The sequence below is a fragment of the Medicago truncatula genome, chromosome 8, assembly GCF_003473485.1.
Source record: "Medicago truncatula cultivar Jemalong A17 chromosome 8, MtrunA17r5.0-ANR, whole genome shotgun sequence".
Taxonomy (NCBI): Eukaryota; Viridiplantae; Streptophyta; class Magnoliopsida; order Fabales; family Fabaceae; genus Medicago; species Medicago truncatula.
The window spans coordinates 15031132-15045452 of record NC_053049.1 but is presented as its reverse complement, the minus strand read 5'-3'; the positions used below and the strand labels follow the sequence as shown (position 1 = coordinate 15045452).

Genomic DNA, 14321 nt, shown 5'->3' with positions numbered 1-14321 from the left:
GACACATGTGCAGTTAAAAACCCAAGCATGCGATGAATAATTTACGAAAGCATCTGTATATATACATCTTTTATCTTATATTTATATGATAGCGATATTTGCACATAATAAAGTCAAATAAATGCCAGAGAACACTATGTTTGTCAATTAAGAATTTTACTCCAATAGAGGGATAAGAAAGTCTAATATGAATACGGCAGTATCCATATGTTGGGAAATAGAAGTTAGAAACAAGTAATAGCACGGTTCTTACTGTTATGGATTTTAACAAGAATTAAATAACTAAAGACACAAATCTTCATATATATCAAACCGAATCGCATCAAAGAAGACAATATTATGTCGGCTTGCTTTAGTCTACCAAAACTGAATTCCAATCAGATAAATCAAAAATCGAACATATGATAAAACCGAAAACACGTATATCGAAGCTAGCCAAATTATATACATGTCGCACAAACGACGGACATAAAGTATAGTAATAGCAGAAAACTAAATTCCGACGTGACTCAAATAATATAGGTCAGGAGCCAATCATAATAATCTTACGTTAATTTAAGAATTGCAACAAAAGGATGAACGGAGAGTAACAAAGTTAGAAAGTAACAACCTGACACGGTATTATTGATATTTAGGCGACTTACGACAAGGGCTGGCTTTCCTATCTATCTCGGCGGCGTCGACGGAGCAGGAAGGCCATGAAGCAGGGTTGGTGTCATGATGGTAAACATGAAAGTTGAAAGGAGGCGTGGTCGAGGGTTTCCAAATCACAGATTCTGATTCAGAAACGTGGTCGAGGTTAGTTTTACCTCTTCCCACAGACGGCGCCAACTGTACTTGCAGAAAAAGTACAATAAGGATTCTAGGTTAAGAATCGTCTCTTAGGGTTTATACTGAATATTGGATACCTGAGAGTGTTCTGAAGGGTGGTATTTATAGCCTTCTATGGGCTTGGGTTTTGGTTGCTTAGTCTCCAAGTAATAGGGATATTTAGGTATTTTGGGCGGTTTCTAGAAGGTTCTAGAGGTTTAGTAAGGCGGCTATTTGAGAAACATGCGCCTTGGGCCTTTGGGCTTTCTCCAAGGGCGCTGAGTCCTTTCTGAGGGTCTAAGAAGCCCTTTTGGAGGTCTTTTAGGTCCTTAGGAATATTATGACGGTCCAATATATATTATGTATTTGATGAGATCAATCTAACTCAAAAATGTCTCTCTTTGTTTTGCATGCTATGAAAGAATGGCAGTAACCAATAACCATTTTGCATTCACCCATGTAAATTGTGATTGAATATCAGGTCTCTGATGTATATAGTCTATGAAGATCAATGCATGCTAAGCCATGTAAATTGTGATTAGCACCCATTCAAGCCACTTCCACTTCCGAGAGAGACATCTTTGTCAACTCACTCAAACTTAGATTCAGAACATACTCGGTTGAATTTAATCCTACCAACGTAAGTTCTTTTTTAAACACTCATTCTTTTCATTATTGTGTCTTGATCTAAATATTATGGTTTAAAAATGTGCAATTTTGTTGTAGGGAAATTCCTGCTTGCCTGGTCTGTTGATTGAGGATTTTGGTTCCAAACTCCAACCTTATGTCCCGTTGATTGATCCAAAACTTCATAAATTTGAAGCAATTGTTATCAAATAGACTTGCAATGAAGAAGATGACGATGAGTCCAACAATGAAGAAACATCAAGGGATGGTCTGAAGATATTATTAACAGATGATATTATTAACAGATGAAGAAACATCAAGGGATGGTCTTCTCACATGGGCAACTATATGTTGCAATATCACGTGTTACATCAAGAGATGGTCTGAAAATATTATTAACAGATGACAATGGGGATTGTATCAGCACCACTTCAAATGTAGTTTATAAGGAAATATTCGAAAATGTGTGACCCAATATTTTGTATGCCTCTAAATACTTTTTATGTTTATTTATGTTATTTTTTATGTAATGAATAATATCGGAACTTTTTTAGCTTCTTCATTTTTAATGTCCCGGGCGTTAGCACGGGTAAAAGTCCTAGCATGTACAATCTTTTCAGAACCTTTAATGATATGTGTTGGTTGTTCAAATGGTAGACTGTCACATAAAATGAACTTTAATTGGATTGCTTATATTCCCTGCATGCATTTTTTTACAAGTTGCTGCCATCTTGCAAAGTCTGGTTTGAACTTTATAGGGACTTCATTGCAATATGTGTTGGAGCATTATTCTTCATTGGAATGATACTGCCACTATATAAAGCTATAGAACTAGAAACCTATGTTTACTCAAATAGTCATAAAGCAGCCTGCAGTAGCAATTGGTTTTGTTTCACAAAACTTTTGACAACACTTTTTCCCTTATGACCCTTAATTTGTTTGAAAAATCTTGCACATTCTGCTTAAAGCTATTATCGCATTATCTAGTGTTCTAATGTTTGAGGATTCTGAAGAAACAAATTTTAAAGTGTTGTTGTTATGAGCAGGTGAATCATGACTACAAGTGCTTATGAGCCATTTTTCAGCATCAATACCATTTCGAAAGAAAACTTTTTATGGGAAAGTTTTTTCAAACAACAGAAGAACTGAAGCTGTAAAGGGGTCTGTCTACCAGGTGTCAAAGGAGCTTCAAGTTTTCTCAACCGTGTTGCAGAAACATTGTTAAATCTTCTGTTTTCTGCGTTGGGATTTAGAACTGGCATGGATTTGACAAATTCAGGTTTCTCTTGGGTTCAACTTGCAAAGAGGGTCAATGAAATCATCAACAAAAGGGTTGTTTTTGTTGTTGATGTTATAGTCTTTGTATTTGCACAAAAAACAGCAACATGATGTATTAGATAAAATGCTAGTATTCTTCTTAAAAAATAAAAGTGAGTTGTTTAATTAACCCGTACAAGAACTGTATTGGATTTTTTGTTTTCCGATCATCAGAAATTAGTACATTAGAAAATTGGATAATTAGAAATATAAGATCATTTCTTCTGGTCTTTCCGTGTACTTAATTTTTAGTATTAACTAACAATTGGTAATATGTTATACCTCCAGCTTCATACAAATTGCCGGCTCTGCATAGTACAGACACAACAATGTAAGACCCCATCTGTATGAGATGGTAACATGAACAATTTTGTCATATTCTTATTTAGCAAATCGTAACAGACAAGTACATTTATTACATCATATGATTTGGTCAGAGAACATCGTAACCAAAAACACATTATGATGTTCAGCAGCAATTTCCTAAAACACATTATGATCACAGACAACAATATCCAACTTAATTAAATCCTCCTACATAATCAACAAAACTTCACCTGTTAGGTCTTTATCTCTTTCTCACTTATGCAAGGAAGAAGAGAGAATAGAAATTTTCAAAATTAGTAATGTATCTCCTTCACAAGCAACTATCCTGCCTTCGACCTTAATAGTTGGCACTTCATTGATAGCTCCATTGGAGATTTCTTGCTTGTATCCTATTACAGGAGAAACAAATGTAAGTTTTACAATTTCTTGAGCAGAGATCAGCAAGCATGAACGATTTAAAATTCCAGTTACCAGTAACCAGCCGACACGCCTCAAACAAGACTAAATGCGCCTGCACGCCGAAAACAAAACCAAACAATACTCACCACCTACAAAAACCAAAATACATACACAGACAGAACTGAAAGCCGAAACAAAAAGGAACTTTCTGAATGAGAGAATTCCCAGGCAGCACAGGAAAAACACCAGAAAGCCAGCAGACACGGCACTAAACTTCTTACATCTATGCCAATTAAACCATTTGTAATAAAGGCAGGGGAATGACTTCAAACCACTAAGTTTCCACCTCCAAGACACGACTTTAATCTCCTCAAAGATCTTCTCCACACTTTTTACACAATTTTTAAAAATCCTCTCTTAGACTAATGGTAAAAATGTATCTAAGTATTGATGACAACTTGACTTGCATAACTCTTATGATGATTGAGCAAATGAAAATAGAATAGAAAGTAAATAATCGATAAAAAGGGGGTTGAGGAGGGAAAGAAAACCTGATATAGCATGCATCAGATGAGGCAAACAAAAAAATCGAGTATATCAACCAAAGCTACCAAATCATCACATAGCTCAGATTACATCAAAGTAAAAGAGATAACAACTACTGTAACAAGTTAAGTTCCAAAGCAACCACATTAAACCTAGTACTTTCAAGTAATCCAAACATGAAATTAAAGCATCATTTGAAACAATGCAAAACAGTGTCGAAAGACCTTATAAAATCAATCAACTTATAAGTCAAATAACATGAAAAATAAAGCTTTGTTTAAGTCAACAAAATCAAACTTGAGCTGATTGCAACATATACCGAATATATCTATCTATCTGCTCTAAGAATAATTTCGCTAATATACATTGCAGAATTTTGCACTTATGTTTCCACTAGTTGCAATCATCAATTAGTGGAAAGATTAGGCTTAAATTGTGAGTACAACAATTGGAAACCGCTAAGATTAGTATTATGACATATTACCAATTGTTAGTTAATACTAAAAATCAAGTACACGGAAAGAACAGAAGAAATTATCTTATATTTCAAATTATCCAATTTTCTAATGTACTAATTTCTGATGATCGGAAAACAAAAAATCTAATACAGTTCTTGTACGGGTTGATTAAACAACTCACTTTTATTTTTTAAGAAGAATACTAGCATTTTATCTAATACATCATGTTGCTGTTTTTTGTGCAAATACAAAGACTATAACATCAACATCAACAACAAAAACAACCCTTTTGTTGATGATTTCATTGACCCTCTTTGCAAGTTGAGCCCAAGAGAAACCTGAATTTGTCAAATCCATGCCAGTTCTAAATCCCAACGCAGAAAACAGAAGATTTAACAATGTTTCTGCAACACGGTTGAGAAAACTTGAAGCTCCTTTGACACCTTGTAGACAGACCCCTTTACAACTTCAGTTCTTCTAATGTTTGAAGAAACTTTCCCATAAAAAGTTTTCTTTCGAAATGGTATTGATGCTGAAAAATGGCTCATAAGCACCTGTAGTCATGATTCACCTGCTCATAACAACAACACTTTAAAATTTGTTTCTTCAGAATTCTCAAACATTAGAATTAGACAATGCGATAATAGCTTTAAGCAGAATGTGCAAGATTTTTCAAACAAATTAAGGGTCATAAGGGAAAAAGTGTTGTCAAAATTTTTGTGAAACAAAACCAATTGCTACTGCAGGCTGCTTTATGACTATTTGAGTAAACATAGGTTTCTAGTTCTATAGCTTTATATAGTGGCAGTATCATTCCAATGAAGAATAATGCTCCAACACATATTGCAATGAAGTCCCTATAAAGTTCAAACCAGACTTTGCAAGATGGCTGCAACTTGTAAAAAAATGCATGCAGGGAATATAAGCAATCCAATTAAAGTTCATTTTATGTGACAGTCTACCATTTGAACAACCAACACATCATTAAAGGTGCTGAAAATATTGTACATATATAATTTAATATTTATCCAAATATAAAGTATGTGTTGCAAAAGATAACTTATATAAAATACCAAGTGATCCTTCTGGTTCTCTACAAAGGAAAATGTCTATACATAGTTTCCTTTCACTAGGAGTTTTCTTCCATCATGATCGCTGCATTGTCTCCTTCTTCATATACACAGACGGACACTGGACACGACACGGGGAAACCGATAAACCGACACATGTAATAATTTAAGAAAATAATATAATTCAATGATCATAGGTGTCGGTGTCAGACACCGGCGTGTGTCCAACACCGAGACACACCGAATCTGAGGAGAGTTCTTGCTTCATCTGCTATCACCCACCATCACTATTCTCATTGGGTCTGCTACATATATGTACTTAGAATTAATAAATTTATTCCTTCTATGCCGTTATCTCAGTTGACCGTGATCAGAACTTTGATGAATAAATGTGTCATATATATGCACAATACGGTGTGTGTCTGTCCCAGTCATTTCCCTAAGTTGTGCATCCACTGAAAGTTTTTTTTTTTACGCAATAATACTAACTTTTTTCTTCAGCAAAGTTGACACTAACCACACTATCATTTTTTTTTACTCAAACTAACTTATAGCATTTCATTCATAAGAATATTGTTAATACAAGCAGGACTGTCAATCAATATTTTTGACACTAGCTATTGTTCAAATTTTTTTTTTTTTTGACACTACCTAAAGATGTGGCTACTTCTAGCATGTGCGACCTCATTTGCTTTCCTTCTAACAAACTCTACCTAAGAGTTTCTATAAAGAGAACTATGAAGGAGTTTATATTGTCGACCGATTTGACCAAACTCAGACATAAATGTAATTCATGAACCCGTTGTAGAGCCGTTAAAAGACCGAGAGCTTCGCCAATATCCACATCACAAATTGCAGTAAAACATTCGGTTTTAGGAAGCATGAATTGACCATGATGATCCCAGATACAAATCCCAATCAAAATCCTATTCGAATTGATCGATAAAGAGGCACCGATATTGCACTTGCACTAGGTTTTTTCAACTTCAAATTTGTCACTGCATTAGAAAACATGGCAGAAGCATCATTTGGGACTGCATCGGCTGCAAGAAACTATCCCATCTGTGACAGCAAATGCAGGCCGTGCTGCAGGGGAACAGAAGAAGTTCTGCTGCAGCGTGCAAGATTCCAATCATCTAATCAAACCTTTGTTTGATCAATTGCTTGATAACTCTATCCAAAATGTTGTTCCTCAATTTATTGCTACTTTGGTTCTAAAGGCTCCAAATCAAACAACAAAACAGTGAAATCTTCGTCAAAGGTATACAAGTTAACAAAACAGTGAAATCTTCTCCCGATTCTTCTCGAGACGTTCGAGTCTATCATTCTGTTGGCGGACTGGGTTTACTAGGTTCGTGAGGACTTTGTTCGTATCCGGAGGCGGTGGAGCTTGAGATGACTGAAGAGGAGAGTTCTCAGGTTGTGTGAGAGGTGGAGGCAGCGCCGTTGCATTCAAGGCGGTTGCAGCACAAACACCGGTTGTGGTGTCTAGGATAGCATTGCTTCCTTCAGTATTCACCGGTTCAAGTATCGGAACCGTTCGTCTCTGAAGAATTTGGATGGTCGAACGTGGTGCTGGAAAGGTGGCGGAGCGACTCGCTTCGGTTCTTCTGCGAGTTCCGGCCATTGCTTTGAAAGCAGGAACAGTAATTGTTGACCATTGCGGTGGAGGAATGTGTAATCCGAAAACTGTTACGGCAGAGATGCGTGTAACGAAAAAAGGTTACATTGGAGGATCGTTGGACTGAGGCGGTTTAGCGAACGATCCCCTCCTTCTAGCGCCAAATGATCTGCCCGGTGAGAACGGCTGAGTCACAAGGGTTGTAGAGAATGCTCTGATGATCGATAACGACTCCGGTACAGCGGTGAAGCGTCTTCTGCGGTGGAACAAAAGGTGCCTGCAGGCACGTTAGCACTCCGACGATCAAGTCAATAATGGAATTGAGAGAAAATTCTTTGGACAGTTGTGAAAAGTTTTGTGTACCTTAAGGGTGAAGAAAGTTCACCCTTATGTAGGCGCACTCTTGGCATAACAGTCTCCGGGTTATGCTGTGTATGATTAAGAGAGGGAGTGGACACGTGTAGCGTGATCTCGGCAAGGAAGCATAGTCCAGTGTGGCATGGCGCATGCGAGTTGACGTGCTCCCTTGAGTGTGTGGCCTTGAGATGGCATAATATTGCACACGTGTGGCCGTGTGAGTGGTGCTGAAGAGAAGTTGAGTTAATGAACACTTTGAAATAAGCAATTATTGCCTTTGCAGTATAGGTATAGATGCAAACCTTTGAAACCGTGTGAGTTGTACTTTCATGCTTAATTTAATCTTGAATTCTCTAAGGAATCAGGGGTTAATAACAATTGGAATTAACGATTATGTCACTAAGGAATTGGGGAAATTTATTTTAGAGAAATCGGTAGTAATTAAATAAAGGGATTCAATAGTCATGGTAAAGTTGATAACTTATGACAGTTATCTAGTGAATCTCATCTCTAACCATTTATTATTCTAACGTTCAAACAAATCTTAATTTCCTTAATTTTCATAATTGATATCCAATAAATCTAGTAACTTTTTATTCAATTAAAATATAAATATTAACCAAGTTGCTTGGGCTCCAGTGGCAAGGAGCTCATTCCAAGGACGTATCCGGGGAATACCGGGTTCGATTCCCAGGGGAAACAACACTTGGCCAGTGCGCATGCCTCTACGCACAAGCCAGATTAGTCGCCCACAGTTGGTGGGTCGAAAACCGGTGCGAAAGCCCACAGTTGAGTTGATACTCAGTTTTACCATTTTAATTTTACATTTTGACGATTTCGAACACTTACGAAAATCACAAGCAGGAAGAAACACTATATCTTTATCCATATCAAGAAAACTTGAAACCTTATTTCACAAAACATAAATTTGTCTAGGATATGGGGAATTAAAAAGAGAAAAGCTAGATTAACTAGGGTTGCACATGGTTTAGAGAGAGACTAGATGAAGATATACCAGAATTACAAAGCGCAAACAAAAACACCGGGAGACCACCGAGAGGAAGACATGAATACAACAAAATATCTAATTATAAATATTAAATTTTATTTACAAATTTACCCATCACAAATATTATATTTTAAATTACATAATTGCCCATCACTTTAAAAGAAAAACTGGGGGTTTTTGGTCCAAAATGAAAAGTTTACAAAATGCTATATATACTAGATAGATAGGGCTTGGAAAGGAACCCTAGCCGCAGCTACCCAAGTTGTTCTTTCCACTGACCGCTCATCAATATACATCAACTCACAATATTACCTGTCGTTATTCTGTTCAGAGATGTTTTTGCTGGTATTGATCCAGATTTGGATGCTCAAGTAGAATTTGGAGCATTCCAAAAACATGGAGATCTAACTACAAAAAAAAACAGGCTGATAGAAATTGGTTTGTTCCTTTTCGATTCACCTTTTTTGTTGTGATTTGAATTTTATATTGGGAACTATATAAATCTCGTCCAGGATATGACAATCCCCCAAAACAGGTATGAAAGCTATAATTGTAAACCACGATCTAATCTATGGAAGCATTGGTTTATACATTCATCTTAGTTTCGACTTTACGAATCATTTTTTTCACTATCGATCTGATTACTCATTTTCTTCCCTAACTCAACTTATTACTGATTTGTTTTAACTAGACACATGTTTGCATTGGATCTGATTCCACATTTTGTCATCTATTCATTTTCATTTCTGCAAAATCAACTTATTATTTCTCTAATTTTAATTTCTTATATGTAAAAACGTGTTGCTGCTTAATTGTGACGTGATCGTAGTCCTTCTTCGTGATTTTAATTTCTTGTCATAATCTACGATGTCATTTCTTTGGTGGTTCATTGTTGACATCATACAATTTTTGTCTATTTCAATATCGAGTGTGATTTCTTTGATTAAAAACGAAGAAATAGAAATCAAAAAAATTGAAGGACTATCATTCAATTTTTGACCTTATCACACTTGATGTTGAAATAGAAAAAAATTGAATGATGCACCAATGAACCACCAACGAAAGGACATCGTACATGATAACAAGAAATTAAAATCACGAAGAAGGACTATCATCAGGTCACAATTAAGCAGCAACAAGCTGGTACATATAATAAGAAATTAAAATTAGAACACGGAAATAATAAGTTGATTTTGCAAAAATTAAAATGAAGAGATGACAAAAAGTGGAATCAGATCCAATGCAAACCTGTGTGTAGTTAAACCAAAACAGTAATAAGTTGAGTTAGGGATAACAACAGGAAATATTGTGAGTTGATGTATACTGAAGAGCGGCCAGTGGAAATAACAAACTGGGTAGCTGCAGCTAGGGTTCCTTTCCAAGCCCTATCTATCTAATATATATAGCATTTTGCAACTTTTCATTTTGGACCAAAAACCTCGAGTTTTTCTTTTAAAGTGATGGGAAATTATGAAATTCAAAATATAATATTTGTGATGGGTAAATTTGTAAGTGAAAATTCAATATTTTTAATTAGATATTTTGTTGTATTCATGTCTGCCTCTCGGTGGTATCCCGGTGTTCTTTTTTGCGCTTTGTAATTCTGGTATATCTTCATCTAGTCTCTCTCTAAACCATGTGTAACACTCGTTAATCTAGTTTTTCTCTTTTCAATTCCCCATATCCTAGACACATTTATGTTTTCTGAAATAAGGTTTCGAGGTTTCTTGATATGGATAAAGATACAATGTCTCTTCCTGCTTGTCATTTTCGTAAGTGTTCGAAATCGTGAAAATAGTAAAATTAAAATGATAAGACTGAGTGTCAACTCGAGGACCGCGTTATACTCTTGAATAATATTTATATATTTAATTGAAGAAAAAATTACTAGATTTGTTGGATATCAATTATGAAAATTAAGCAAATTAAGATTCGTTTGAACTTTATAATAATTAATGGTTAGAGATGAGATTCGCTAGATGACTGTCATAAGTTATCAACTTTACCATGATTATTGAATCCCTATATCTAATTACTATCGATTTCTCTAAAATGATTTTTCCCTAATTCCTTAGTGACATAATTGTTAATTCCAATTGTTAATTAACCCCTGATTCCTTAGAGAATTCAAGATTAAATTAAGCATGAAAGTACAAGAATTCTCAATTGGTTTCAATGGTTTGCATCTATATCTATACTGCAAAGGCAATATTTTCTTATTTCAAAGTGTTCATTAACTCAACTTCAATTTTATAATATGAACTATAACTCATTTTAAACAAGTCCAAACGTTAAAATCAATAAGCATGGAGATAAGAAAAATAATCTTTTATCTCTTATTTTATAAAGTTAATCCGAATGCTAATTCTTACCCTAATTTTAAGCAGTGCTTGCTTTGATTGTATTACCCTTATTTAATTAACCCTAACACACTCCCTCTAGATGGTGCACATCATAATTAATTGGTATCATCTCTCCTAACAGAACCCATCTTCTTCCTCTTTTCCCTTAACCAAATCAAACTCTCTCTCTCTCTCTCTCTCTCGATCTCTCGATTACTTGATCCTTCCATCAAGCTATTACCATGTTCCTCTCTCTCTCTCTCTCTCTCTCTCTCTCTTTGCTATGCACGTTTTCCTCTCTCTCGCCCCCACTGCTCTCATCTGCTTCTTCTATCGATCTCAGGTATCTCAATTCCTATCCTATACTCTTTCCTTTAATTGATTCAATTTATTTTCATGGTCGCACGCTACACTGGATGGCTCGAATTTCATTTTTTGATTCTGTTTTTAGGGTTTTTGAGGGGATAAACATGATCTTTTGATAGTTTAGTAAAAATTTGATATTGAGTTTGATTTTATATACCCATTGACCTTTTACTCATTTATTCTATTCTTCTCATATTTAAATCACCATTTTTTCTATTGCCCAGATTAAAGAAGAGTTTTTGAAGATACAGGTAATTCCATCACATTCTCCATGGTTCTTTTACTTTTGCTTTTGTCCCATTTGAGTTAATTTTCCACTTACTTTTGCCTCCCCCATCTATTTGATATAATGTTTTTATGAACTTTCACCTATAATTTGACTTATATTGTGATTTGTGTGTTTTGGCCGCAGTGAGTGCTCAAATTTCGAAATCGTTGGGACTTAATACATTTGAAAATGTTGAGGATTCTGATGATGATGAAACACAACTTGGCTATGGTAATCACATTCCTTTCTTCCATGTGACTAGAGATTCTTCAAATTCTTATGTAAGGATAACGATTAATTGTTTGATACTATTTTTTTTTTTTTCTTTTTCATTTTGTAATTTGGAATCATGCCTCAGACAATCTCTAATATGTCCTTAGTTTTTTTATTGTTTGTTCTTTATTACTTCTCTCCACTGTTGAATCGATGTCGCCAAATGCTTTATCAAATTTGGCACTGATCTCATCCGTCAAAATTGTTGGAAAAACATGGTAATTCTTTTATTCCTTCCTCTGTTCTTGTTAGAGTAATATTTACTTTTTATTTTGTGGAGAAGTTTGGTTCCATTACTTCAACTCAAAAATAAAGTTTGGTTCTATTACGGATAAATTTTATCAAAGCTGTTTATTTAATCAGTGTGTTAATTATGACTTATGAGACGCCAAGAAATGTTGGGCAGCCAAAACATTTCAATTTAGCTCACTCTTCTTCGGCTTCACTCTTCCTCGTTAATAATGACATCTTGCCTCATCTCTTAGCTACAGCTATAAGCGTTTTTCTTGCACCAACAGGTAATTTACCGATCTGTTGATATCATTATGGATATGTCAATATAAATAATCTTGAATCCTTGATTAATGAATAACATTGAATGTTAATAACTTCATCAGCACACAGAATTGCAGATAAATTAATCATAACACATAGATGAAGCAGACTAAAGGTAAGGATTGTTTTTTTTTTTTTAATCGGCTAATAATACTAATCATTCACGATCTTGAAAGGACGAGCAAAACAGATACAACCAAGAAACGCCTGCCCTATATATGCAGTAAAACTGAAAACCCGAAGGAAAAAAGACCAAAAACTTTCAACGAGTAACCAGCAGACACGCCTCAAACAAGACTAAATACGCCTCAAACAAGACTAATACATCATGTTGCTGTTTTTTGTGCAAATACAAAGACTATAACATCAACATCAACAACAAAAACAACCCTTTTGTTGATGATTTAATAGACCCTCTTTGCAAGTTGAACCCAAGAGAAACCTGAATTTGTCAAATCCATGCCAGCTCTAAATCTCAACGCAGTAAACAGAACATTCAACAATGTTTCTGGAACACGGTTGAGAAAATTTGAAGCTCCTTTGACACCTGGTAGACAGACCCCTTTACAGCTTCAGTTCTTCTGTTGTTTGAAGAAAGTTTCCCATAAAAAGTTTTCTTTCAAAATGGTATTGATACTGAAAAATGGCTCACAAGCACTTGTAGTCATGATTCACCTGCTCATAACAACAACACTTTAAAATTTGTTTCTTCAGAATTCTCAAACATTAGAAGTAGACAATGCGATAATAGCTTTAAGCAGAATGTGCATGATTTTTGAAACAAATCAAGGGTCATAAGGGAAAAAGTGTTGTCAAAATTTTTGTGAAACAAAACCAATTGCTACTGCAGGCTGCTTTATGACTATTTGAGTAAACATAGCTTTATATAGTGGCAGTATCATTCCAATGAAGAATAATGCTCCAATACATATTGCAATGAAGTCCCTATAAAGTTCCAACCAGACTTTGCAAGATGGCAGCAACTTGTAAAAAAATGCATGCAGGGAATAGAAGCAATCCAATTAAAGTTCATTTTATGTGACAGTCTACCATTTGAACAACCAACACATATCATTAAAGGTGCTGAAAAGATTGTACATATATAATTTAATATTTTTCCAAATATAAAGGATCTCCAAGTAGCAAAGGATTCTAGTATGAAATCAAGACCTTGTCTGGCAGCAAGGAAGTATTACATTTATTCAATGTATTGCCTCTTTTGGGAAAACTGAGAAAGGTTGGGTTCGGTTTACAATATAAATTCACAGAGTAAGATGAACTTGCACTTGCACTTTTTCTGCCAATTACTAAGTTGATATAAAGCTTTAAAATATTTAAGGGGTTCCATTCTAATGTATGCGAGGAATGTTACATGTTCAGCGCGACAAGATGAAGATAGCGAGGAGGAGCAAAGGCTGGCAAAGCGGCAGAAGCAGGCACAGCAGAGGAGGAGGCAGGCATGGAGAATTGCGAACGATAGCTGGTGTTCTTCGTGTCCTTTTCAGATTCTTCAATATACTTAGTAACCACCAATCACAAACTCTTATTAGATGTATAAATGAACCTTGACAATGATAAATTTTATTTATAAGATATATTAATTCACTAAACACACAAGACACGATATAACCAATACAAAGATACAAATAATGAGCCATTATTAAATATTTCAAATCATATGTAATAGAGGTAAACATTGTTCTTTATATGATTGAATTAAGCTACTAGTCTATCTTTTTCCAATATGTCACTGATTAGTGGCCTAGCTTTACGATCATATACTCATAGTAGTGTTTAGAATGTTTATATTTAAATACTTAAACTTCTGATCTTTTCTGCTGAAATTGTGCCAGCATCAAGTATCCCTGATGGATGGGATTGGATATTGGACCTGATTCCATTAGAACCATGAATGAAGGATTCGACAAGCGTCACCATCATTTCGGATCAAAACAAGAACTTGATTGAATTTGAAT

At 35.1% G+C, this 14321-nt stretch overlaps 1 long non-coding RNA gene across 2 annotated transcripts; it reads left to right on the top strand.

Annotated features, from left to right (window-relative positions):
- The first annotated feature begins 11013 nt into the window (after nt 1–11013).
- On the top strand, nt 11014–14062 carry LOC112417145 (uncharacterized). Of its 2 annotated transcripts, XR_005643424.1 has the most exons (4): nt 11014–11226; nt 11474–11500; nt 11662–13614; nt 13726–14062. It is a non-coding gene; the product is annotated as an uncharacterized lncRNA (long non-coding RNA). The 2 variants fall into 2 exon arrangements; XR_003007678.2 differs by having other exon boundaries at nt 11662–14062.
- The last annotated feature ends 259 nt before the right edge of the window (nt 14063–14321 follow it).